Source organism: Rousettus aegyptiacus, unplaced genomic scaffold (assembly GCF_014176215.1).
Source record: "Rousettus aegyptiacus isolate mRouAeg1 unplaced genomic scaffold, mRouAeg1.p scaffold_m13_p_8, whole genome shotgun sequence".
Classification (NCBI taxonomy): domain Eukaryota; kingdom Metazoa; phylum Chordata; class Mammalia; order Chiroptera; family Pteropodidae; genus Rousettus; species Rousettus aegyptiacus.
In genome coordinates, this window is record NW_023416311.1 from 107,853,904 (window position 1) to 107,879,366 (window position 25,463).

The following is a 25,463-nucleotide window of genomic DNA, read 5'->3' on the forward strand; positions in this document are numbered from 1 at the left end:
TTTATGATTGCAAATGCAGTAAAGGAACATCCTAGGAAGTTAGAAAATACAGATAAATAAGAATAAGAAAATAAAAATGCATTATTCCTATCATTCAGAGATTACTTTTAATATCTTAGAGTATATTGCTTTGTTCGTGTACATGTGTATGTGTGTGTGTGATATGTGATATCTATCTATATGTGCTTTTTAAAGCCAAAGCATCATCACAGCACCCATGCTGGGTAGTCGGGTGCTATTTTTCTATTAGCAGTTGCCGCCTTTACATATTCACACATTTTTATTTTGTGTTATACGCAGTCCCTGTTCTCCAGTTGTCTCCCAAACGTGCAGTGCAGTTGGTTTGCTCGCACTAAGCCCCGGCTCAGGACCACACCCCGAGTCCGGTTGTGGGATCCCTGCTCCTGCTTTGTTTTCAGGGCCTCGACTTGCGGAGCCGCCAGGCTAGCTCTCCTGCGAGACACCCACTTTTCAGATGTGTCAGATTTGTCTCGCAGTGTCCTTTAACTCGATCCTCTCTCCTTTCTACTTCCTATAAACTACAAGTTAGTTTTATAGGATTAATTGATCTAATTCACACATTCGTTTAAAGTTAGAAGTCATCATAACTGATGCTGTGTACCTCATATGGCATTGGGGTAATATCTTATAACGCCACCGGTTGATCTGGCCACCAGTTATGAAGACAAGAGCTTTGATGTTCCTTCATGGTAAAATGATTGTCCTTGACATCAGCAAATAATTTGTGTGGTGCTACTTTGGCATTACATGAATACCTAATTTCCATCAATCATCTGCCCAGTGGTTTTAATATCATTTGAACATCTTCGCTTGGACCAATGATTTCATAAGGGTTTTCAGAATGCCGACCTCCCGATCCCATTATTCCTCCTCAGTATTATCTGGCATTCTTCTGCAAAGCAGAGCCTTCCTTTATTAACCAGATGATCGATTTCTCTGAAATACCATTTTCTACTGGCAAGGTTTGATAAAGGCTTAATTTTTAAATTTTTAATTACCAGTTTTCAAAGTAGGTTACAGCAGATTGTGACATAAGGAATTTTTGTTGATCTCATTTTTAGTATCATTATGAAGTCATCTGTTTTCATTGATTCATTATGTTTCAATCTGTTAGAATCAATATCCTTTTTCGTTTCCCAAATTGTCACAAATTTGGGTAGTGGGGGCTTCTGGGCCATGTCAATGCTCAAGACTAGAAAGTATATTCTACGTTTTATTAAAACTATGACAATCATTCATTGAATGATGCATCATTATTTTATGTTCCATTGGAAAAATAGATCACAGCCAATTTACATATGAATTGTCATTAATTATAAGACAGATCCTGTTTCAGAGATGTTAAAATGTAACAAAAAGATGACTCTTAGATTCAGTGCAACACCTTATTTTAAAAACCCAGGAGTTCACAGTGACAGTTTCGACCTAATTTAGTGACAGTATGTGCACTTAGTTCCTTTCTGCTTTATGCTCACACCTCTTCCCTGCTGCCCTGGAAATACTGATCCCCAACGTCATTGTATGAGTTTCCAGTGGCTGCCGTAACAAATCACCACAAGCTGCTAGGTAACTTAAAACAACAGAAAAGTATTCTTCCACAAGTTCTGGAAGTCAGAGGCCCGAAGTCAGCATCACTGGAGCATAATCGAGGGGTTGGCAGAGCTGCGCTCCCACAGGAAGTCCTGGGGCAGGACCCACTCCTGTCTCCCAGGCCTGGCTGGCGGTGGCTCTCCCCGGCCCGCGGCTGGATCAGTCCACTCTCTGTCTCCATGGCCACTTCGCCTTCTCCTTGTGTCCATGTCAGATCTCCCTCTGCTTCACTCTCTAAGGACACACGTGAGTGCAAAGGGCCCATGTGGAGAAAACAGGGGAACCGTGTATCTCAAGGTCCTTCAGTGATCACCTCTGCAAAGTAATTTTTTTCATTTAAGGCAACGTTCACAGGTTCCATGGGTTAAGTTGTGGTTATCTTTTGGGGGGCCACTATTCAACATATGACATTCATCACCATAATTACTTATGTTATCAAAACAAAACCTGAAAAAATTACTTGATCATATAATACAAAGAACAGCTTTACGATAATCATACACATATTATTATAAACTGTAAAAATACTAAGTGAAATTTAACGTGTCATTCATTTTTTTTGTTCTTAAAATTAAATCTTTAAGGATGTGGCTTCAAAGGGCTGTGTTGCAAACTCGCTGGAGATAAATCCTTTCTCTGTGTATTGGTTCCGTCTCAGTTTGCTTTCAATTACAGGGATTCGAAAAAAATGTTATTTTTGAATTAGGTAACGTATTCATGGTTCCAGGTGTCCTCCACTGGTTGATGACCTAGGGGGCAAAATCATATTTAAGGCAGTTGGGCCTGTGACATAAGACAGAGTCTTCCTCTCCTGGACTCGGGGTGCTCTACTTCCTCTCCTGGACTCGGGGTGCTCCCCCTCTGCCCAGCTGTGAGGATTTCTTCTTTGACCCCCAGGACGCCGAGCACTGTCTGGTGTCTCCCCTTGACTTCTTTTCCAGGACTTTCCGTTGCTTCCAGACTTTGCTCTTCATTCTCCAGAATGTGCCTCTGCCCAGAGTCTCTTCCAGCTTCTGCTACACTTGACGCTGTGATTTTTGCAAAGATGCGGGGAGCCAGATGAGATGGGGTGAGGGAGCACGTGAAACTCAGGTCTCCTTTGAGGGTGCAAATAGTTCGTTCACCTTCCACATGCCGTAGAGCTGAGGGCGAGGAGGCCCAGCGTTTGCCCAGGAGGGAATAAGACCTGCCTTGTTTCAGTAACCTCAGAACAATGCATCTTAGCCCTGTAAACACATCTGCATCTCTCCTTTTGTATTTTCTACTGATGTATTTGCCCTTATTTTTCTATTCATTATCTCCTGGAGAAATAGCAAACCTGAATCAGTTGAATCAAGAAAAAAGAGACCTTTCGTGCTAGAGAAGTCAGGATGTCCCTAGAGTGCATACATGTTCCCAGAACGACCACCTCCTAGCTGGAAAACTCAAATAGTTTGTGCGAGTGAAACAAAGGTAGTGAGCAGAAATTCTAAGAGGGGGACAGCTGCGAGACTCTTTGAGTTTGTGCCTTCGAAACCCAGGACGTTTGTTGATATTATACTATTTTGCACACGTAGCACTGAGTCTCTTTTCTCAAAAACACAGGCAACTGAAGGCAGCTTAGGAATGTCTGTGTGTGTTTGCATTTGTTGACTTTTGCATCCTTGCTCAACAAATCAAATTCTTCCCAGGAGATTTAATATGATTCAAATTGCCCCCAACCCCTGTCCCCTTTATTTTATTTTTTTCCCTGAGCTTATCTTGATTGTGTGACTTGGTACAAGAAATAAGGCTACTAAAAAGATAAGATAATTTATGTTATGGGAACTCTGGTTATTCCTGAGACATTCTTGAAATTACACTGTTACTGCTTTTAAATATTAATTCTGTTTCCTGAAAGAATGAGCTAAAGAATTAAAGCGATTCTAAAGCACATGGAGGGGAAACGAAGTTCTCAAGAAAAGAAAATTGCAAGACGGTGAAATATGTAGTTTGACAGCATGCATACATTACATTGTTATAAATGCTTCAGACTTTTTAACGTCAAACTGTAGGATATGTTTTGACAGAGTGTAGTAGTTTCGAAGACATGACAAATGATTAATGTAGCACTTACTGGAATAGTTTCTAAGAAATGAATTTGATTTCTTGGATCTGGAAGTGGTTTACGCTGTGTATTAACTGTTTTGGTTCACTAGGCTAGCATTTGTTACATTGAGGCAGTAATGAAATAAGAGTCATTCTAGTGAGTTTAGAGGATGAAAATTCCAAGATCAGTTTATTTGATTGGGATTCGATTAAACAAATTAATCGGTATGTGTGACAGGAACAGATCGGGACAGCTGTGCAGCCTACAGTCCTGTTTCAGTGGTCATTTCTAAGCCACTCCCTTTTATCTTTTTGCATTTTAATGATCATTTCCCGTGTTTAACTATGACAAAAATTTCTGCTTTTGACAGATTATAAATGTCTGTGTCTACAGTAGAAAAAATTAGAATTCAGGGTAAGATAAAGGAGTAAATGGAAGCTACCCAGCATCCTACCATCCAGAGATAACTACTGTTTAACATTTTCTCTTAGTTTTCTTCCGTTTTTCTTCTTTCCTTTTTAAAAAAAGATGTTTATTAAAATACGGCTAACATACACAATTGTATTAGTTTCAGGTGTATACCCTAGTTATTCAACATTATATACCTAGAGAAGGGATCACCCTGAGCCCCGAAACCATCTGACACCAAACAACGCTGTTACAATGTTACTGACAATATTCGCTGCGCTGTAGTCCACAGCCCCATGCCTTATTTGTTTTAAACCCGGAAATCTGAACTTCTTATTTCCTTTACCTATCCTGTCCTCTCCGCTTTTTATTTTCCAGTTACAGTTATATTAGTTCCAGGTGTACAGCGCAGTGGTCAGATAGTTATGGAATTTACGAAGTGATCCCCAGGACTAGTACCCACCTGGCACGGCACATGGTCATTACCACGTGACTGACTACGTTCCCGTGCTGTACTTTACATCCCCAGGACGGCTTCATAACTATCAATCTGTGCTTCCTGGTCGCTTCTCCCATTTCACCCCGCCCCCAGCCCCCTCCCTTCTGGCGGCCATCAGCTTGTTCCCTGCATCTGTGAGTCTGTTTCTGTTTATTTTGTTTTGTTCTTTAGACTCCGCATATAGCGAGGTCATATGGCATTTTTCTTTCTCTGTCTGCTGTCTCGCTTAGCATAATATCTTCCAGGTCCAACCACGTTCTCGCAGGTGGTGAGATTTCATTCTTTTTTGTGATCGAGTAATACTCCATTGTATCTATGTAGCACATCTTTATCTAATCATCTATTAACGGGTACTTAGGTCGCTTCTGCATCTCGGCTATTGTAAATAATGTTGCAATGAACATACAGGTGCATGTATCTTTTTCAATCAGCGGTTTGGTTTTCGTCAGAGAGCTATCCAGAAGTGGAATTGCGGGGTCATACGGTAGTTCTGTTTCCAAGTTTTCGAGGAAACGCTATACTGTTTTCCGTAGCGGTTCCACCAGCTCGAGGTTTCGCCATCAGCGCGTGAAGATGCCCTTTTCCCCCGCACACTCGGCAACACTCGTTTATGGATTTGATGATGGCCATTCTGACACGTTTGAGGTGATACCTGATTGTGGTTTTCATTTGCCTTTCTCTAATGATCGGTGACATTGAGCATCCTTTCATATGTCTGTTAGTCATGTGTATGTCCTCTTTGAAGAAATGTCTCTTTGGGTCCTCTTCCCATTTTTTAATTGGATTGTTAGATTTTTTGGAGTTAAGTCGCATGAGTTCTTATAAATTTTGGACATCAACATTTTATTGGATGTATCAAATCCCCCATTTAGTAATTTGTCTTTCCATTTTGTTGATGGTTTCCTTCGCTGTGGAGTCCCATTTGTTTATTTTTCTTTTGTTTTCCTTGCCTGAGGAGGTATATCAGAAAAAAAAAAAAACCACTAAGAGCAATGTCAGAGAGTTAACTGCCTATGTTTTCTTCTAGGAGTTTTATGGTTTCAGGTTTTACATTTAAGTCTTTAATTCATCTTGAGTTGATTTTTATATATGGTGTAAGGAAGTGGTCTAGTTTCATTTTTTTTTTTTGCATGTATCTGTCCAGTTTTCCCAACACCACTTATTGAATAGACTGTCTTCACACTATTGTATATTTTTCCTCCATTGTCATAGATTAATGACTATATGGGTGTGAGTTTATTTCTGGGCTCTCTGTTCTGTTCCATTGATCTATGTGTCTGTTTTCATGCCAGTACCATGGTGTTTTGGTTACTATAGCCTCGTAGTAGAGTTTGATATCAGATATTGTGATACTTCCAACTCTGTTCTTCTTGAGATTGTTGTGGTTGCTTGGGGTCCTTGGTGGCTCCATATAAAGTTCAGAATTAAAATTTCTAGCTCTCTGGAAAATGCCTTTGGTATTTCAATAGGGATTGCATTGAACTTATAGATTGCTCTGGGTAGTATGGACGTTTTGATGATGTCAATTATTCCTATCCCTGAGCATGGCATATGCTTCCATTAATTTTTGTCTTCTGTTTCTTTTTTCAGTGTCTTTTAGTTTTCTGAGTACAAGTCTTTTACTTGGTTAAATGTATCCTAGGTATTTTATTTTATTTTTTTTGATGCAATTATAAATAGGATTGTTTCTTAAATTTCTCTGATAATTCATTATTGGTGTGTAGAAATGCAACCAATTTCTGAATATTAATTTTGTATTCTGCTACTTTGCTGAGTTCATTTATCAATTCTAATAGGTTTTTGGTGGAATCTTGAGAGTTCTCTATTTATAGTATCATGTCATAGCATAAAAAGTCTTCCCTTCCAATCTCAGTGCATTTTATTTATTTTCCTTCTCTGATTGCTGTGGCTTGCGCTTCCAATACATGTTGAGTAGAAGTGGCGAAAGGGGACATTTTTGTTTTGTTCCTTATTATAAGGAAAATGCTTTCAGCTTTTCACCGTTGAGCATGATGCTAGCTGTGGGTTTGTCGTCTGTGGCCTTTATTGTGTTGAGGTATGTTCCTTCTAGTCCCACTTTGCCGAGAGTTTTTATCATAAACCAATGCTGGATTTTGTCACACGCTTTTTCTGCATCTTTTGATGTAATCATATGATTTTTATCCTTCATTTTGTTTATGTGGTGTATCATGTTAGTTGATTTCAGGCTATTGAACGAGCCTTGCACCCCAGGAATAAATCCCACTCGATCACGGTATATGATCTTTTCACTATATTGATGAATTTGGTATGCTAATATTTTGTTGAAGAGTTTTGCATCTATATTCATCACGGATATCTGCGTGTAATTTTTTTCGTAATGTCTTTGTCTTGCTTTGGAATCGGGGTGATGGTGTAAGCCGTTTTCTCTTGATGGAAGCCACTCTTTCCCTTCCTCCCACCAGCAGGTCTGCATGAGTCCTGCGTGGGTCCCAGCTTCTTGGCACAGTGATTCATTAGAGGGTAGGTACCTGAGTTAGATTAGAGCATTAGTAACTCACCTCACTAGCTACCATAGCTGGTCTGAAGGTGGTGTTTAACTAGGGTTACACCCGTCCTGGTTTGTGCAGACTTTTCCAGGTTCAAAATTGAAAGTCCCACTCCCGGGAACCTCCTCAGGCCCAGGCAAACTGGGACAACTGGTCATTTAACCTCAGCTGGCTAATCGAAGTTCTTCCCTGGGAGGTTTGGGCTGGAAATGGAGTCTTTCTTTTTCTGGCCACAAAACCATGAAGAAGTCAGTCCACGGCAGCTGGAAGCTCTGCTGTCAGCCTTGGGACTCGGCTCCTCTGAGGGAGAAAAGTCCACTTGTGGGACAAAATAGAAAGAGCGTCCCCAAAGCATCTGAACCCCTGGTTCCATCCCTCCCCACCTTGGCCAGGACAATGTGCTTAATGCGAGCCAATGGGCCTCCGCCTTTGCCCAGGCTTTTTCTCACTGGGTTTCTGTCAATTGCAACCAAAGAATCTTAATATAATATGTTTGCCGCTACACAAGGTCAGGGCAGGAGTTTCTAACTTTTAATCTTTTTGTTCTAATTTTTCCCAGTTTTACAGAACTTACAAAATAAGAAGCAGAAACATTTTTGGCAGTATATAAAGTTCAGGCTGAAGAGGATCTTAGAGGATTTGAAGGCTAATCTTGCAGATGGGGCAGAATTTCTTTCTACAAAACATCTCAAACAAGTCGGTTTATAGCGGGCCCTCAGAGAATGTTGTTGTTGTTTTGTTATAACGTTGAGAAAGAAAATTAGATCCCGGGCAGGGGCTGCTGCCTGTGCGGAGCTTGTGCATTCTGCCCGTGTCTGCATGGTTTTTCTCGGGGGACCCTGGTTTCCTCCCCCGTCCCAAAGATGTGCACGTGAGGTGAGTGGTGCGTCTGCATCGTCCCAGTCTGTGTGAGTGGGCATGTGTGAGGCCCCCTGCAAGGGGAAGGCGTCCTCTCCAGGGCGGGTCCTGCCTCATGCGGCAGGGGTGGGCTCCAGCCACCTGCGACCCTGAACCGAAATGAATGGGTCGGCAAGTCACAATCCTACTTGTTTTTAGTATCTTTCTTAAATGTATTTATAGCTTACATTTATTTCGGTGTTCAATATTAGAAGTGCCTGGGTCTCTATTTAGAAGTTGGGCGATTTTTTTTTTTTTTTTTTTGTGACCAGAAATACGCCGTAGGAACGTAAGTCTAGTTTATATCAATTAGCCTCTGAGGAAATTGGTTTTGTGATACATCATTTTGCTTTAAAGTCACAGTTTCCAAGAACTTACGGATGGCATTAAGCGAGCACTTGCTGCACATCTCTCTTCTGCTTTTGGTACTGAGCCCAGTTTCATCGTAGCTGATACGGCATCTGACGTCCGGTGTGTGGATCTGGGGCCCGTGAGCATTTGGTGGGTGAGGCGCTGCCCCTATCGATCGGCTTCCCATCGAATGGACGCATGTTTAGCTGAGCTTAACCCAATCGTAATGATCCCCTCGTCTTCATTTTATACTTGAGTTTTGGAAGAGAGTCTTAGAAAAATTACAGAATCCGATGATTAAGGGTCAGGGGAACGTTTTCTAACCACATGGTAGCATACATGCTGTGTTATGTATTTTGGCCATTCGTATTTTATAATCTCTTTTTCAGATATTTAATAAAATAGCTTTATTTCAACCTACGTCGGGTATATGGCAATCATGTCCACATTGCTCTTTGGAAAAACATTCTGTTGTAACTTATATTTTTTCTGCTTTGGAAAAGGACTATCTATCCACTTAGTCGATAAAATCTGACCAAGCACCTGCGGGTAGGCGTCGGAGGGGTCAGGAGCCTGCAGCCGCCTCGCGGTGTGTCTGGGAGGCGGAAGAGGTGTGAACTGGACCCTCGTGGCCGCGAGTAGTAAAAAATGCCCCTCTAAGTGGCCAAAACAAAAAATGGGCAGCCTTTTGTTTCTGTCATGGGAAAAGTGAACTGGGCTCCTGGCTGCGCTGTCAGGCGCGAGCTCTACCTTCCCCGTGTGAACCTGTCCCGGAAACGCCCTGACCCCCAAGGTGGCGAGAGGCCGCGCTGCCCGAGGCTCCCTCCATCCCCGGTCGGGTGACGGTGGGAGACAGGGAGGAGGGCAATCCCAGCCGAAGGCACCTGGCCGCCTCTTAGAGCCGCTGTTCCGTGTGGATGCCAAGCCCCCAAGCCAACCGCTGTAGCGTGGGGACGGCAGGTAGCTGGCGACCGCCTTAGGCTCACCGTCCTCTCGAGCCAGACTCTGGGGGTGGGGAGGACACGTTCCGGGGCTCTGAAACCGGGGCCCGGCGCCGTGAGGGGCGGGAAGGCTGCGCGGGCCGTCTCCGGCCGCCCAGCGGGTCACTTCTCCTCCTCGCTGCCTGGCTGCCAGCCTCTCCCGGGAAGACCTGACGGTTAGCGGCCCCGTCTGTGATGCCGCCTGCTCGGCTCACCTCTGTGTGCTTACACGGCCCTCCCTGCTACACGCACGCGCTTGCGTGTCAGCTTCCTCGCCAGGTTTGAGGGCCGGGGGCGGGGGTGGGGGGGGGGTGGGGGGGGTGGGGGCGGGGCAGGAATCCCATCTTCTGAGCGCCGGACTTTGTGATAGTGGAGAGATTCTGAGAGGGGAGAGATTGGTGAGGCTCTGTCTCCTCCGGTCCCGGGGGACAGGTCGTCTACACCCAGGGTTATCAGAATGGATACAGGCAGAAAGCGTGAGAATGAATGTTCGTTTTTCCATGAAATCTCGTATTACTATTTCTGGGTATGTATGTAAGGTACGTCATAGACAGTGTGATAGTACATGTATAGAATAAAGATGATAATATGTTTATGAGCATACTACATTTATTGACAGTTCAAGTATTGGAATTTTTTTAAGAGGACAGAGTGTGAGATCGACAATGGCTGGAGACTATTGGATTCGGTCATTGTTTTCCAATTTTTTGTAACAACCACCCACTCGTGGGAGGACAGCTGGGGATCGGTGTTTACCAAAAGTAAAGCGAGCTAGGGAGGCCTGGGCCGGGTCACACAGCACCTTGAAGGTCAGGCGAAGGACGTTCGGAGAAGGGGGAAGGCACCGAGTCACGTCAGCCTTACCGCAGTCACTCGCCTGAAAACTTTTGCCCAAATTCCCGTGGGCTGAGTCTGTTGGCTTTACTTACCCGGGGTCCCAAGCACGCTCTGGGGAGGCACGTCCCTCTTGCTTTGTCTCTAGAACAGTTGGGGATGAATCTGATGCGGCCCAGACCCTACGGGGCAGTCATTCCACAGGGGCGGGTCTTCCACCAGATCTCACCTGGGGGTGCTGCGGGCCCCCCGCTATCTGGGCCCCGACCTTTCTCCACCAACCAGGGTTAGTGGCGACTGAATCAAGACTCAAGCCTGTGTCCGATTTTTTTTTTGAATTGAATGCCCAGGTGTGACCGGCTTCCGCCCCCTCCTGCTCTCACCTGACGATTGCACAAGGTGGCAGAGAGAGAAGCTCCCTCCCATGCTCTCGGCAGCCACCAGGCGGCCTGCCCGGCTCTCAGGTCGCCCTGCGCTGGCCACTGTTATTTTGGGTGGGGCGACCTCGGTGCCCCTCGACTTCCCCCTGGAGCAGTAATGTGAAGATCGTATTCCACTCTAGACTTACCCAGGGCTTTAACTTTTAAGCAGGCTCAAAATCATTTCGTAATAATAATGCTTGCATGGCAAACAGCGTGTGATCTTGAGGCTTTCCGAAATGACAGGCTTGACGTGTGAAATTGGCTATCGATAACCAGCCCCGCGAGGCTGGCAGGGGGCGTTTGAACGAGGTCTTACTGCTCTAGTTTTCACGAACGAATCACCATGGCAGGAGTTTATTAAAGAGCAAATCGGAGACTCTTGATTAAAAAGGCTGGCTGTGATCCAATTAATATATTCATTTTTAACAGTGGGGCCCCAGGCTAAGAAAAGGCACTAAGTTAGAAATGCGTGCGCGAGTGCCGTCTGGGTCCTAGCTACCTCGTTTCGAAGTTAACCCGGACCTGTGTCGCCAGGCATGGCCGGCGCCCCTGGGCTCTCCTCGCAGAGGAGGCAGGGAAGGCAGCCTGGGGCTGGCCCTTGCCCCGGCCCTGAGGATCGCCACCATCCCCAGGGAGCGCGTGTTCCTTGCCGGTTGACCTTCGGATCAGCCAGGGGAGGTGGAAAGTGTGGGGTGTATTGATTGTCTTTGACTTTTGAGAAGTAAGACAAAGGTGGTTTCTGCTGTTGGCTGAAACTAATTACAACACGGTATCCGGGCTGTCAACATCGCAGGCAGAGCGAGGACCTCGGGTCTCCGAGGAAGTTAGAGCAAAGGGAGAAGCTGGGTGGGGAGAGCTGCTTCGACGCCCCGTGAGGGTTCTGAGGCGAAGGCTGGCGTCTTCCCTATTTTTGTCTTTCTTGGTGACACAGGACCTTGGGGGCAGCTGGGCTCTTGCCCAGCTGGACGCGGTGTTGGTAAGCACGCCCTCACAGATCCGATTTGGGCGTACACTCGCGAGAAAGGCATTTTCGGCTTCTGAGTTTAATGGGAGGACAGCGAGGGTCATTCGTCTCACTGCGCAGCAGAGGTGGACCAGCTCCCGTGGGACAGCCGTGATCCCCGTCCACCCGCCACTCCCAACACGCCCTCTACAGCTCCCCCCGTTTCCTGGACCCGCTTGGCTTCGGCTGGCGGCCTGCAGGCTCCCTCAGCAAGCCCAGAGCAGGCAGCTGGGCGGCGGTCGTCCGCTCGTGGCTCCTCTGCGCGGCCCCTGGGCCCTGGCTCGCCTCCTCGTCTGGCTCGGTCTGCGCCCCAAATCGCACTCCCCCTCCCGTCCACCCTAGCAGCGGTCTGCCTTTTGGGGTACGGGGCTTACAAGCAGAATGCCCCGGCTCTTTCCTGCCAGCCCTCGCCTTCCCACGTTAGGATGTGATCTGCCTGGCTACAAAGTCAGGGGGGACTCGAGGAGCCCCCCAAACTGGTTAAATTTTCAGATGATGCCACATTCCATCAGCCTTCTTGGCACTGCTGCTCTGAGCCTGCCCTAGTGACCGGAAATGCCCTTGCACTTTGCTCTCGGGGGCCAAAGTTCGCACTTCCGCCGCGGTCTCCCCCCAGACTGCTGCTCTGGCCCCACACCCCCAGTTTTGCTGTGCTAGTGCGCTCGTTCGCCTGGGTCCCAAGCCTGCTTTGCTCTTGGAAGGCGATTCTAGTTTCCTAAACTTCCCCCTGGCATTTGGAGTCCTGCTACGATGCACCCTCCCTGACTCTGATGCACCCCCTCTCCCCCCGCCTCGGGTCTCTAACTATTGCCTTCTCCAGCTCATGTGTGGGGGGCAGAACACTGCCCCTTGCCCCCAGGATGCCCGGTCCTAATATCCAGCAGCCGTAAACATGTCAGGCTACATAGAAATGAGGCATCGCAGCTGCAGACGGAGTTGAGGTTGGGCAGAGGATAAGGATTATCTCTGAATCCAGGGTGATCTCATCGTGAGGTCCTTAACTTAGTTACATCTGCCAAGACGCTTGTTCCAAATAAGCTCACGTTCTGATGTTCTAGATGGATGTATATTTGGGGGATACGCTTCAACCCACTGCATCGTCTGAACAAAATAGAGGACCCTACCGAGGAAGGAGTTTGGGGGAGCGACGAGCTCGGCTTGGGCATGTAACAGTGCCTGTGGAGTGTCCGGTGGAGAGACGCAGAAGGTGTATGAGTCGGGAGCTTGGGGGAGGCGTTTGGGCATCATTGTCCGTGTTTGGTGGATGAGGGTGGAGAAGACCGTTCGCGAAGAGCATGCAGAAGAAGAAAAGCAGTGGGCAGAGTTAAGGGGAGGCAAGGAGTGGGCGTCCACTATGGAGACTGAGCGGTGGTCACGGGGGTAGGATGGGGACCAGAGCCAGCTTCTGGGACCAGGGAATAGAGAGTTTCCAGGAGAGTCCCCAGGGTCAAGTACGGCAGCATGACTGGTGTCTGGGCCATCGTGTTTGTGTGGACTTGAATTGCAGGGAGCCCATCGTTTCTCCCGCCTTTCCTGATGATGCAGCACGTTTTTTTCTGCAATGACCACTATTAGGCATGGGCAACGCCATGGACCTGACAAGGTGCGGCTTGGCTGGGAGCAGGATGCTCCGGGTTCTGGCTGTGGCATTTGAATTTCAAGAAAATTACCTTAACTGCGTAGGGCAATACCCCGGACGGATCTAATTTCCCCTTACGAACTTCTGTTTGCTCTAATTATCACAGTTATTGGTCGTTTGAGGGTAAAAAGTGACAGGAAACGAAACTGTAGGAAATTAGGTTACGGTACTGTGCAGTTTAAGGCAGCAAAGTGGGGGCACAATTTTGAGTCATTGTCTGAGACAAATTAGTGGGCTGCGTGGACCACAAGTCTGTGATGGTGCCTCTCACGAAGGTCCAAGGAAGCGGTCTCGTGTGCCCTGGGTTGATGGGTCATTCTTTGTTGCTCCAGTCCCAAATTAATTGGCAGAGTCTCAAGTGCTTTTGTACCTTTGACTCTCTTTGAATTAAGTTTCCATAATCTTAAAAGTTCATGCTACTGTCTCTTTCCTACTTCTGAAAGAACCGGAAATCCTGTTCATTCTGAGGGTGGTTCCGTGTATTAAAAGCCCTCTGCAGGCCTTCTTTCGTTGGCGTTTGGGCTGAGTCTGACGCACCTGGAACTTCACCGAGTGTTAGTCAGGACGGACTGGTTTCTGCGGCAGTAAGAAACAACCCCAGCATCTAAGTGGCTCAACACCAGTGTTGAGCGACTCTCATGCCTCGTATGCGACATTCCGGGTAGAGGCTGTGCCCACACGGCCACCAGGGGCCCAGGACAATAGGGGCCATTTTCTGGCTATGCCATCTGAAACACGCGGACGCTAGGTGTCCTCGGCAGGGCAAGAGGGACTGCGGCTCTTTGCTTCCACTGGCCAGAAGCTGGTCTCTAGGGCCCTCAGCCCCCAAGCGCAAGGGCATGAAGTGTGCAGGCTTCCCTTGGCCAGAGTGGGGGGGAATTGGGTGTTGGTGACGGCTGGGGGTGTCCCCAAGAGACCGATGTAGAGTGTCGGCTAGTGTTTCGTGAGCTCCCCCCTGACTGGAGTCACGGGTTTGCGGGAGAATCCCGCTTGGAAAACAACCTGGTTTTGGAAAAATGTTTGCCGGGCATGTTCGGAGCGTGAAATGAGCCCGTGCTCCTCCTCTGGAAATTCGCCTCCACGGAAGTTGGGGGGCAGTGGGGAGGCGTGTCAGAGGCGCAGGGCCGTGCGCTGACAGTGCCGGTGGCAGGAATGTCTCGCGCGATGACCTACAGTTCGTGCCGCTATAATGGAGGTTGGCTTTGACCCCGATGGCTGGCATCGTGGACAGTTCATTGTCCTTAGCCATACAAACCACCCTAACACAAACCATCTTTAATTAAATAGGTTCTTTGGATGAAACCCGATAGTCACACTAATTAGGAGTTTTAAAAACATTAGTAGTGAATGGCTAAAGATTTCTTTCGGAGAGGCCGGGTTTTAGAAGGACTTGGTGAAGAACGCACATGGAAGCAATTTTCCCGTGTTAAAATATCAGCCCTCCAAAATGCGGGCAGCTTCCTTTGCTCGGTGTGTCCTGGAAGCCAGTGCTAGGATGTTGTCACGTGCTCATGGTCCAGTAGCATGTGACGGACCAGATCTCTTCATTAAAACGTACACATTCCCGAAGTTCTGTTTCTTAAGGCAACACACTCACATTCCTTTCAGGGGAGGGTCGACTCGTCTCAGTCTTGGCCGGTTAAGGACGTTCATGATGCTGGTCCCACTCGGATGCATTGACAATTATACACGGCGAAACTGCTGAGGTCAGTTGGCAATACCTGAGCAAGGTCCACAGTAGGATGTTCTGGAACAGGGCGCGGAATTCAGTTCTTTGTGCTTCCTCTTCGATTATCTCTTTCTCTCTTTTTTTTTCCCATTATTGTTCTGTTAATATTCTAATTAATGGAAAAGGCCTGATGTTTTTTTTACAAAACTATTTTTTTATTTTGGAAACAAAGACTCTATTAGCGAGATCTATAACTGTGCTAATTGAGATGTTGATTTATTGAAATGTGTTGCTTTTCTGAAAAGCATCGACGTTCAGGCCTCGAAGGGTCCCTGTGGGTGAGAACATACCACACCATCCACGGGGACTTATGTGGAACTTTCTTCAGTGACCTACGTGACGTGGAGCGTGTTATGTGATAGAGTGAGTTTTCAGTTTTCCCAAGAGTGAGATTTGGAGATAAGACTTGATTACCTAAGAGGTTCCAAATTTCTTATTTCCACACTTTTCCGATCCTTTACAATGTGAAGGTGAGAGAGAAGCAGAGACAGAGACAGAGAGAGACAGACAGACAGTCAGTTTGGGGAGTTTGCCTCAGATTTACATGGCTGCTAAAAAACAGGATTTCAACCTCAGAATTGCAAGTCTAGTATGCTTTCAACATGCTAAGGTGTTAAATATTTTAAGAGCGAACTCCCGTCTGAGGCATTAATTTCATTGTTATTCAAAACACAACTCAAATCAATATTTGTCAGATACAAAGGGCAACATGAGAAAAATAATTTTCTAAAAGGTCCCTGGACCATCAGTACAAGTCCCGATGAAGGCTAGATTTACAATACTCATGGGCTCCATTTGCCATGATGACATCTCTCTCTCTCTCTCTCTCTCTCTCTCTCTCTCTCTCTCTCTCTCTCTCTCTCTTTTTTGTGGCGACCTTCATATTTATAACAGATATGTTTCCAATATTTTTATCTTAGTAGCACAACAATAGAAATTAACCCACTTGTTCCCAGAGAAGGTGTTGAGGTTTCATCATGGGGGGGGGGGTAAACGCTCAGCTTCTCAAAGAGTTTGGGGGAGCCCGAGGACAACGGAACTGGCGGGCAGGGCTGTGGGGAATCTGGAGGTTGCTGGCCGGGGCGGTCGGAAGGAACTGGAACAGGCCATCGGGGATATGAATTTGACTCTAGAAAATTCTGAATTCTCTGTACAGAGGGCTGTCATAATTTTGAATTCATGAATGTATGCTGAGCGAAAGATGGAGTTCAGTTCTATTTAAGTTGATACTTGAGAGCACAGACTCAAAGGGTAAGTGAGATTTCAGGGTCCGTGTTCAGCCGGTGTCTGGACGGCCCCTGTTAGGAGCCCCCTTCAGGCCTTTTCCTCCTCACCAGCTGGGGCGTCTGCGGTCACAAAGGTCGCGGTCCCCTTTAGCCCGTACCCCACTTTCTAGACCTCATGCTGCGTGTCGAGGCCCTGGGATTCCTTGTCCAAACAGCCCTGACCCCACTTTCCAGGGCTGCCGGCGTCTTCCTCAAGTTCGTCCTGGGGGTAGGCCAGTTTGCCCTTCCCACTGGCACACCTGTCCCCAGGCCCCACGGGTGGCCGAGGTTTGGTTACAGGAATAAGTGGTGACTGGAGCTTAGAGGTGAGGGCAGGGGTGTCCACGCCCATACACATGAGCAACTCTGAGAACTTAAAGAAATTTAAAACTTGAACTTGGCCTTCTAGGTCATTGGAAGGTATATATGACAAGCCAGTAGAATAGAAGGTCATTGATCTAAAAGTTTGTTGCTTTGACGAATAACTTGTACGTATTTAGACATTAAGAACTCTTGCCTTGGGCCCTGAAAGATAGGAGTGGGCCGGATATTCAAAATACTTAACAAGACGAAGGCCCTTGAAGCGACCTGCTGTGCGCTTCCAGTTCCTGTTTGCCTGTAAATAATTGAAGGTTTCATCACATGTTATCAGCTAGTCGATAATCTGATTCTTAAAGACCTCCCCATCAGGGCACGTTCATCGGCCTTTGCACTTTCTGTTCAAGCTCAAAAATAAAATAAGCCAAAATAAAATAGGCTGGATCCCCTCGGGCAGCCTCTTCGGCAGGATATGCAGAGCTCAGCAATGCATGCACCAGGCGACTCCGTTCCCCCTTTCCACACCCCCAAAAGCCAGCATCATTACATGTCTGAGTCCTGGGAATTTTCCTAAAATTGTGAGGTGGGAGACGAGCAGTAAAGATAACAGCTCGCACCGACGAGGGGCCAGGCCTCGTTCTACACCAAGAATGTATTTACGAGCCCCACAGAATCTGCGGGGCCCAGATCAGAATGAAAACACTGAGCTCTTTGCTCAAAAACGACCAGGCATTTCAAGGTGGTGACCAGAGAGTGTGGAACCGGGTGTGGGGCATTCTAAGCGCAGGGGACCCTTGCGACTCCCCGGGTTACGAGCGCGTGAAGTCTCCCTGTTGCGGAGTAACTCCTTGATGCTCGTAAGGACATTTTGAGGTGTTCCTGCCCCAGCATTACAGAAGGGAGGATGCCGAGGCATGGACGGATGAGTGTGCTCAGTCTGAGGCTACAGAGTTAGAACAGCGCACGGCCGAGATCGAGATGCGGGAATTCCTGGTTCCGATGTGGTCCCTTTAGCCACGCCGCCTCTCTGGGGAAGAGACTGCTGTCCGCTCACCCACAGCACAGCTTAGTAAGTCCCGCCTGTCAGACGGCTGGGCTCCTTCTCCTGAGCTGTGGTCTGCTGTTGCTAGCTGGCTGCCGCGCCCCCAGCCCCTAGCAGCCTGGCCTCTGTTAGGAAAACAAATCCCCAAATCCAAGAATAAACTGACGCCCACTCTGGGAACTTATCTTCTATTGTAATTTAAACATTCCCTCTGGGGAGGCTCCTCCCACCACACGCACACAAATCGAAAGGCGTACTAAGGTTTTAAGCCCACAAAAATCAATCTTGTCTGTCCCAGAATAGTTTACTGCTATGAAAATCAGATTTTCTCCATATTGTTATAGTAACAGAATTACATTTCCTTTAAAATATGCCACTTATTTTTGCCCATTTATTCGCTGTTATAGCTCTTTTCTTCTATTAGCCTAAATGTGTGCGTTTTTAGTCTAGATTTCTCCAGATTCCAAGCAATCGTGATAAGCGAGAGTTTGTTTTAATATATCTTGATCTGCCTGAGGTTTCAATACACTCAGCACACAACAAGAGGGTCATCGTGCGGAAACGCCCTGGCCTGCTTTGTGAGGATGCACTTCCTTTCCAATGAGCATCGCCGCGAAGTTGATTTTAACACCAAGAAATCCTGTTGGGCGACTGAAAAACTGTGCTGTAGGGGAGGGTGCCGGGCCACACACCCCTCAGGGGCCAGAAGCCCAGCCAGACCATTACTGGAACACAGAATGGATGAATTCTGCAGCTTCTGTATCAGAAAACTTTTATCTGAAACGCGTCTTATTTCTGAAAAACTTGGAACTTTGGTTAAGTGACTCCTTAGAATGATGACAATTACCTGGGGCTCCTTTCTCACGGCTGATTACAGGACGATAGGAGTGTGTCCTGTATGTCCCAACCTTCCTTTCTCCCAGTTCCCGTGCTAAAGGCTGTCGATAAGTCAAAGTTGAGAGAGCGGAAGAAGGAGCAAAGATGGAAGGAGCGAGAGAAGCTCCTGGGGAAAGTTTAAGACGAATTGAGTAGATCTGAGTGGTAAGAGGAGACAGCGACGTTTCACGACGTTCAATGTTTTGTGCAAATCATCTCGCGTTGATTAAAACAGTACACTGTAATTTCTTTTCTAAATTGAATGGGCTACAGTGAAAATGGCGTTTGGTCCGCCCTAAACGCCAGCTTCTCTCTGAAGACCCTTATTGCCAATTGAGAATTTTAAATTAGATGAAGTAACAGTGCATGATGTTGCTTAGCAACCATTATATGTTAGTAATAGACACTCCACATGGATAAGTTTGGGGCCATTTTCAGGGAACAAATAAACTAATTACCCAGGGCAAGAGTTAATGAATTTCCAAACGTCGAACCTATGCCAATACCATTTTATTCATATATTTGTGCCAAGGAGAGAGACTGTCATGATTATAATGCTTCACGTCTTGGGCTGTGGCTCTCGCCCTCTGGGTGGCTAGGGGAAGTGGCTTTGATCGGGGCGGGCGATGAGGGTGAAGGGCAGTGAGGAGCTGGACGAGCGCCCAGCCACAGGTCTTCACACCTGTTCGGTGCTTTGTGTGGATATAGGTTGCCTCTAAGGAGCAGAGGTGGGCGAACGTTCTCATTCACTCCTCCGCAACCCCGTCAATAAAAGCAAGTCGCAGAGTGAGTTCAGCCACCAAACAGGCCATGCCTAGCAAGGAGCGCAGAAGCCGGCCTCGGAAGCGCAGGGAAGGCACCGCTGTCTGGCTGTCCGCAGGCTCGGTGGCCGTGAGGCCACGCGCAGAATCTTCAGCAGTGTCGGGCACGGGGGTCGGGGGCGGGGGTCAGACTGCTGGCCAGACTCGCGTACCCTGTTTGTGGCCTATGCTCTGCGCACACGTGACTTTGGTGTCTCTTCCTCTTGTTATAGGGACGCCAGCCCTACTGGATGAGGGCCCCACCCTATGACCTCATTCGACCTCAATCACCATCCTCACAGGCTACCTCTCCAAGTCTAGCTACACTGGGGGGCAGGGCCGCAACCTGCGGTGGGCAGGTGGGGGACACAGTTCAGTCTGTAACAGGAGTCATAGATCATGTTTGGGTTGGAATATGACCTTTGGCCCTATGCCTTTGTGCCGGGATGCCGAGTTGACGTGGTGGCGAAAACCGGAAGCAATCCTATAATGAGACGATTTAGTTAAACTTTGAAGTAAAGTGACCGTGAGCCATGAACAGCTCATCGAACCTCAACTACCGACCAAACGACCTGCTTCTTTGTTTAACTTCCCCTAATCTCCCCTGGGATGCCCGCAGCCACTGCCCCGCTGCCGGACAGCCTGGAGCAGGAGATAACTACCATCCCCCATGTGGGCCAAACGTTTCACCTGTGCAAAGTTCGCTCATGCAAGTATGCTCTAGGAATGCATCTCAGGGCCTTGGTAGGCTCCCGTCCCAGTGAGAGGTCCCAACGCTTAAATTTTATTAGTTTCATGGTAAATCCATCTGTGAGAACTATCTTACTTTTGATACCAGCTATGAGAACATTCCAAAACATCTGATTCACCATCCTCCGACCCAGCCATTTGGCTCCCAGGGGTTGAAAAGCATTCTACTTTATCTGCAGGATTTTCTTCTAAATTGCTAACATCCAACCTGAAATGAAAAATGTTTTTTTTTTTTCTTTCATTTTTTTTATTTTTTCAAATTAAACCTTTTATTTTGAGATAACTGCACATTCACCTGCAGTTGTAGGGAATGGTTCAGAAAGGCCCACGCGGGCTTTCCTCAGCGTCCCTGACAGGAACATCTTGCAAAATGACACAATGTTGCAACCAGGGTACAGGCACTGAGACAGGTAGGACAGAGAATTTCCACATTCCCCGTCCACTCGCATCCTCGCCTGAATGCCTGCCCACCACTAATCTGGTCCCCGTTTCTAAAAGTTTATCACTTTGAGAGAATGTTATGTAAATGAACCAATCACACGGTCTGTAGCTTCTTGAGGTGGGATTTTTCACTGAGCATAATTCTCCGGAGATTCATACAGTTCATCTGCCTTCTTCTGCCCACCATTCAAAGTCTCCTTATACTTGTTTTAAAAATAACGTCCAGGGTTTTTCACTGTACTTAGTGGAAGGAATTGGAAAAAGTACACCTAGTCCTTTCTTGGAAGCAGAATTCCACCCTGTAGGTTTTTTTTTTTTTTTTAAATATGAAATAGTTTTCAAAGTAACAAAATAACAAAAGATCCACACATTAACTAAATCAAGAATGTACATGATTTCTGCATAGAAAAACTTAAAGCTTTAATAAGGATTTCTTTGAATAAATAGACATTTTGTGCTCTTAAATGATCTGTCTTGACATAAAAGTATCGATTTTTTTCTCCACTGATCTAAAGTTCAGTGAAACTCAGTCATAATAATAGTTGAAAAAATTTAAGAAGAAATTAAGTTAAATCCCTTTAATTTAAAAAAAATTATTAAGCCATATGGAATTTGTAAAGCAAAATAAACATGTATAAACACAAATCAATTTAAAAAAAGAGACACCCTACCGGTTTGGATGCTGGTAATTTCGGTGTTTGCTCATATACAGGCAATGACAATGACGTTAGGGCAGCCGCCTGGCTGGGAGCAAGTCAGAGTTGGTAATATGTGAAAAAAACGTCTTAGCACGAAATACAGTATGTTCTCCAGCCTCTGACGAAGTAGGTACACCAGGAAGTCACCCAGTTATCTGCGCCACGGCTCACCAAGATTCTGGCTTCCTCACTTCTGTTTCTCCATCTGAAGGTATTAAAGTCACAAGGATTTCGAACTTGGCTCATGCTTAACAAAGCGGCTGTGTCAGAAGCACTCTCCGGCGTGCTGAGCCTGCAGGACGTCTGTTTGGGAGCGTCCTGGGCATCGACCCCTGTGGGAGGGAGCAGGATGAGGCAGACGGACAGGTAAAGCCGTGATGCAGACCCGGGACCGGCCTTGGCCCGCCTGCGCGGTGCTCGGGGATGAGGATGACCCCTGAGAGTTGGCCAGAGCTGGGCCCAGCTGGCCTGGCCAGGCTTTGCACATCTTACTGGAAGGTTCTCTGGATGGAGGCCTGTTCTGAGGAGGGGTGGGAAGTCAGCCGGGCGGGTCAATAAATACGCACGGATTAAGGATGCATTCTCAAGAGTGTTTTACTCTGAGGGGTACATAATCGAAAAGATGGGCAACAGCACTTCTAGCAAGCTGATTCCTCTGAGGGAAAATAACGCCAATATCTCTAAGAATGGGTCATAGGTTTCGATTTGTCGATGTGAGTTTTTTTGGTGTTTAGGGTGGCTTCTCCGTCCTCCCCCACCTCCGCAAAGAGGATGACTTACATTTATTTAGGGTTTTAGATTAATATTTAATTTATTCTAATAAACAATGTAAAGGTCTTGTCCCACTTATAAATCTTACTGTTCTTTTTATAAATCCAGTGAATTTTAACAACCCTGTTCATGGGTGCTTTTATTAGTGTCCTGGTTGAAAAGATGAAACTACCTTAAATAATCGGCCCCATTTACAACTCGGTTAATTAAATTTCTTTAAACATTTTAACTGCATTTATAAATGTAATATATTTGATTTCTCCTCTGTAGTTAATGTAATAAATTAAAGTTATGCATATAATAAATCTTAAGCACCCCAAAGCCGTTTACAAAACCTAGCCAAATTCTCTTAAACCCTTTAGCTTAAAATCTCAAGTCTAAAGTAAATTGCACATTTTAATGAAATCGCAAAGCTCTTTCTGGAAGGCCAAATTGTCCAAAAACATTTGAAGTACCAAGCACACACATGTTACTACTCAGTGTAACATACGGGCATCGATATTCTGAACTTCTGTCGAGAAATGGCCTCCCAAGTGTCAGAAACTCAGGTCGCTGCGGGTGGAAGCCCTCAGCCTCACAGGGGACGCACTGACTTTTCCCTTACTTTGTTAGATTTTACATTTCTTTAGCTCTCTTCTATCATGTTAAAGGTTTCCATTTTCCTTAGCAGAATTAGCACATAATTCTTTCTTCCCATTTAAATTTGCCATGAGTCCCGCACCACTGCCTTGAAGCCAACTTTTGAAGCTTTTAGGAATTCTCTTATTTTTGCTGTTTAATTCTTTAACCATGATTATGAAATACGGGTCCACATAGAAGGACACGTGTAACGCGTGTATGTTATGAAGCATAGCATATGACGAACGCCCAGGAAACCAAAATATCGTAAAGGAAGCTAGAGCCACTGGGCCTCAGGAGGACAAGGCACGGTTCAGGGTTCAGTTCCGGAGGCCTTAGAAACGAGGTCCTGGACGACCTGGGGTGTGGCTGTCCGTCCGATGATTCAACTGCAGGCCTCTTCTCCTGCACGTCTCCATCACGGCTGAATTCCCAGGAGGGAAAGTCAGTTTGACAAGCTTGGTCGCCCGCTCAAATCCGTAGCTAGTGGGGGGTACAGTTCCTTCGAAGGAGGAAGTGGAGTCAGCAAAACAGACACACATTTCGCCGCCGCATCTGGCTGTTGTGGGCCAGAGCATTTTCTTCCCTGGCTGGTCTCGCTTCGCTATACTGTTTGAAAAATCTTCGGGTGCTGTTCGAACGTCGTTTTCAACCTTTCCGACTTTCCAGCGTCGACGCGGATTGTCTTAGGTCATCCGGTGCTCATTATGAGAGCGAATTAAATTCAGTGCTCGAGTCGCATTTGGAATTGAAGGGGATATTTCTGGGGCAGGGGGGCAGGGTTCGTGGGTGGGGTGGCATGGGCGAGGCTAGAAGCCGACTGTAGCGATTTCCAGCGAGGAAGGGGATGCATGAGCAGGGCCGGGGGGGGGGGCGGGGGCGGGGGGAGGGGAAGGGCGGCAGTAGGTAGGGTTCCCCCCGAATCGGGTTCAGTGTGTCTAGTAGTCACTGCAAGTGTCCGTCGATTGCTCGGCCTCTCTGCCACTTGGACCGTGGTTTTCTGCTCATTCCCCGACGCCCAAAAGTTTGATTTTCACCTTCCACTTCATCTCTGTCCACAGTCTTCTGTGTCTTCCTTGGTAAAACTAATAGCGAAAATGAGAATAACTACCATTTTTAAGAATTTATATGCTGAATGCACTGAGTGCTTGATATGCATGTGTTATTTACTTTTTGGGCCGGCCCCGAAACGAAGGTCTTTTCTATCTGTGTTTTACGAGATGAGGAAACTGAGGCCTTGTGAGATCCCTCTGTTCAGTTTGGTTGGGGCATTTCTCATCGGCTCCCGCACTGCCGGTGGGAGCTGGCTAGAGAGGCCGGATGGCCGAAGGGACCCAGCAGTCCGCGGCCCGGCTTGAATCTTGGCGTCATCATTTACTGGTTGTGTTACCTAGTAAGTCCCTTAACCGCTCTCAGCCTCAGTTTTCCCATCTGTAGAATGAGGGTAGTCAGAATTTACCTAATAGGATCAACGTGATAATTACAGCGATCAACATATGGAAGGCACTTAAAACAGCGCCGGGTGCTTCCGTAACAAGCACCACATAAATGTTAACTCTCATTGTTTGCTGTGTGTAGCATATTGAAGAGAACCATGGACCATTTCTCCAAGCAACATTTTTAATGCATGACATAAAATGCATAGGGTTATAAAGGAAACCAATTTTGTTTAAACGCAATTACCGAACGTGTGTGTATCTCAAATCGGTGATTTAATGATATGCGGGCTTCTTTATTTCCATATTGAAAGCAAGTTCGAACTCTCACGGCAGGTCTAACAGCTACGTGAATTTTAAAATAGTGATGAGAATAGATATTTTGAGATATCCGCACAACCTTAACGTGATATGAAGATATCTGTGATTCCTCTCGGCCATGACACTGCTGTGGTTTGTTGTCTGCCCTCACATTCGATGGAAATGCTAAATTTCCATTTGAGGTCAGTGAAAATAAAGATGTCGGCTGGACAAGAAGACCTACTAACACATGCCCAGGTGTGCCTTACTCGTCAGCGGGAAGGTCTGCTGGAACGTGCAAGGTAAAGAATCCCTCTCAAGGGCAAAGCGCTCATGGTAGGGGAGACTTTTGTGATTTAGGGACTGGGAAGCAGCGTGGCATCGTGTCCCTGTGCCCTGAGTAAAGCGAGGGTCGCTGTGGCTCCTCTTCACCTGGATTTCTTTCACAGATTCTCGTGGACAGACAAGTGTGGATTTCCTGTCAAAGTGCAGGGGCTTAAATATGTAAAACTCCTGGCTTCTCGCCCACAATGCAATGGGCTGGCGGAATGATTTAATGCAGCTCTCCATGGCACAGTTAAGATTTACGTGGAAAACAGCCCCATGGCGGGGATGGTGAGTTATCACATATATTATCTGCACGTTGCAGGGTCCTTCGTGAATTCTCCGCGGTCTCACAATTCTACCCTATGCGTGAGAGGAGGTGAACAGTCTTTAGATTTCACTAGAGAACACTAGAAAGGTAAATTTAGAGGGTATAAAACATCAATCGTAGGCTACATATTAAGAATACAAGAACAAATGGGAGACTTTTTTTTTCCAATATAGGCAAATCTACTGTAGACACAGTGATCACTGAAGTCTTACTTGAGCAGCAAGCGTGGTCTAGGATGTTTGCGTAGGGGTATCCTGTGGCCTCGACGCAGGATCAGCGGAAGCCAGCTGGTGGGACAGACTCCTACGGGACTGGAGGATGAATGAGTGCGGATGACTGCGAGTCTCTCTCCGCATACATTCTGCATTTTCCTGTCACATAGGGGTTGCCACTAAATGTCTTGGTATTCGAAAAGGATCTTTGAACAAGGTAAGGAACCATTGCTCTAGAGGATAGGCAATTATTTCCATGGAAATGCAATTTCAAACTTATTCTCAGCAAATTTCAAGAGACGCTAGCGTGTT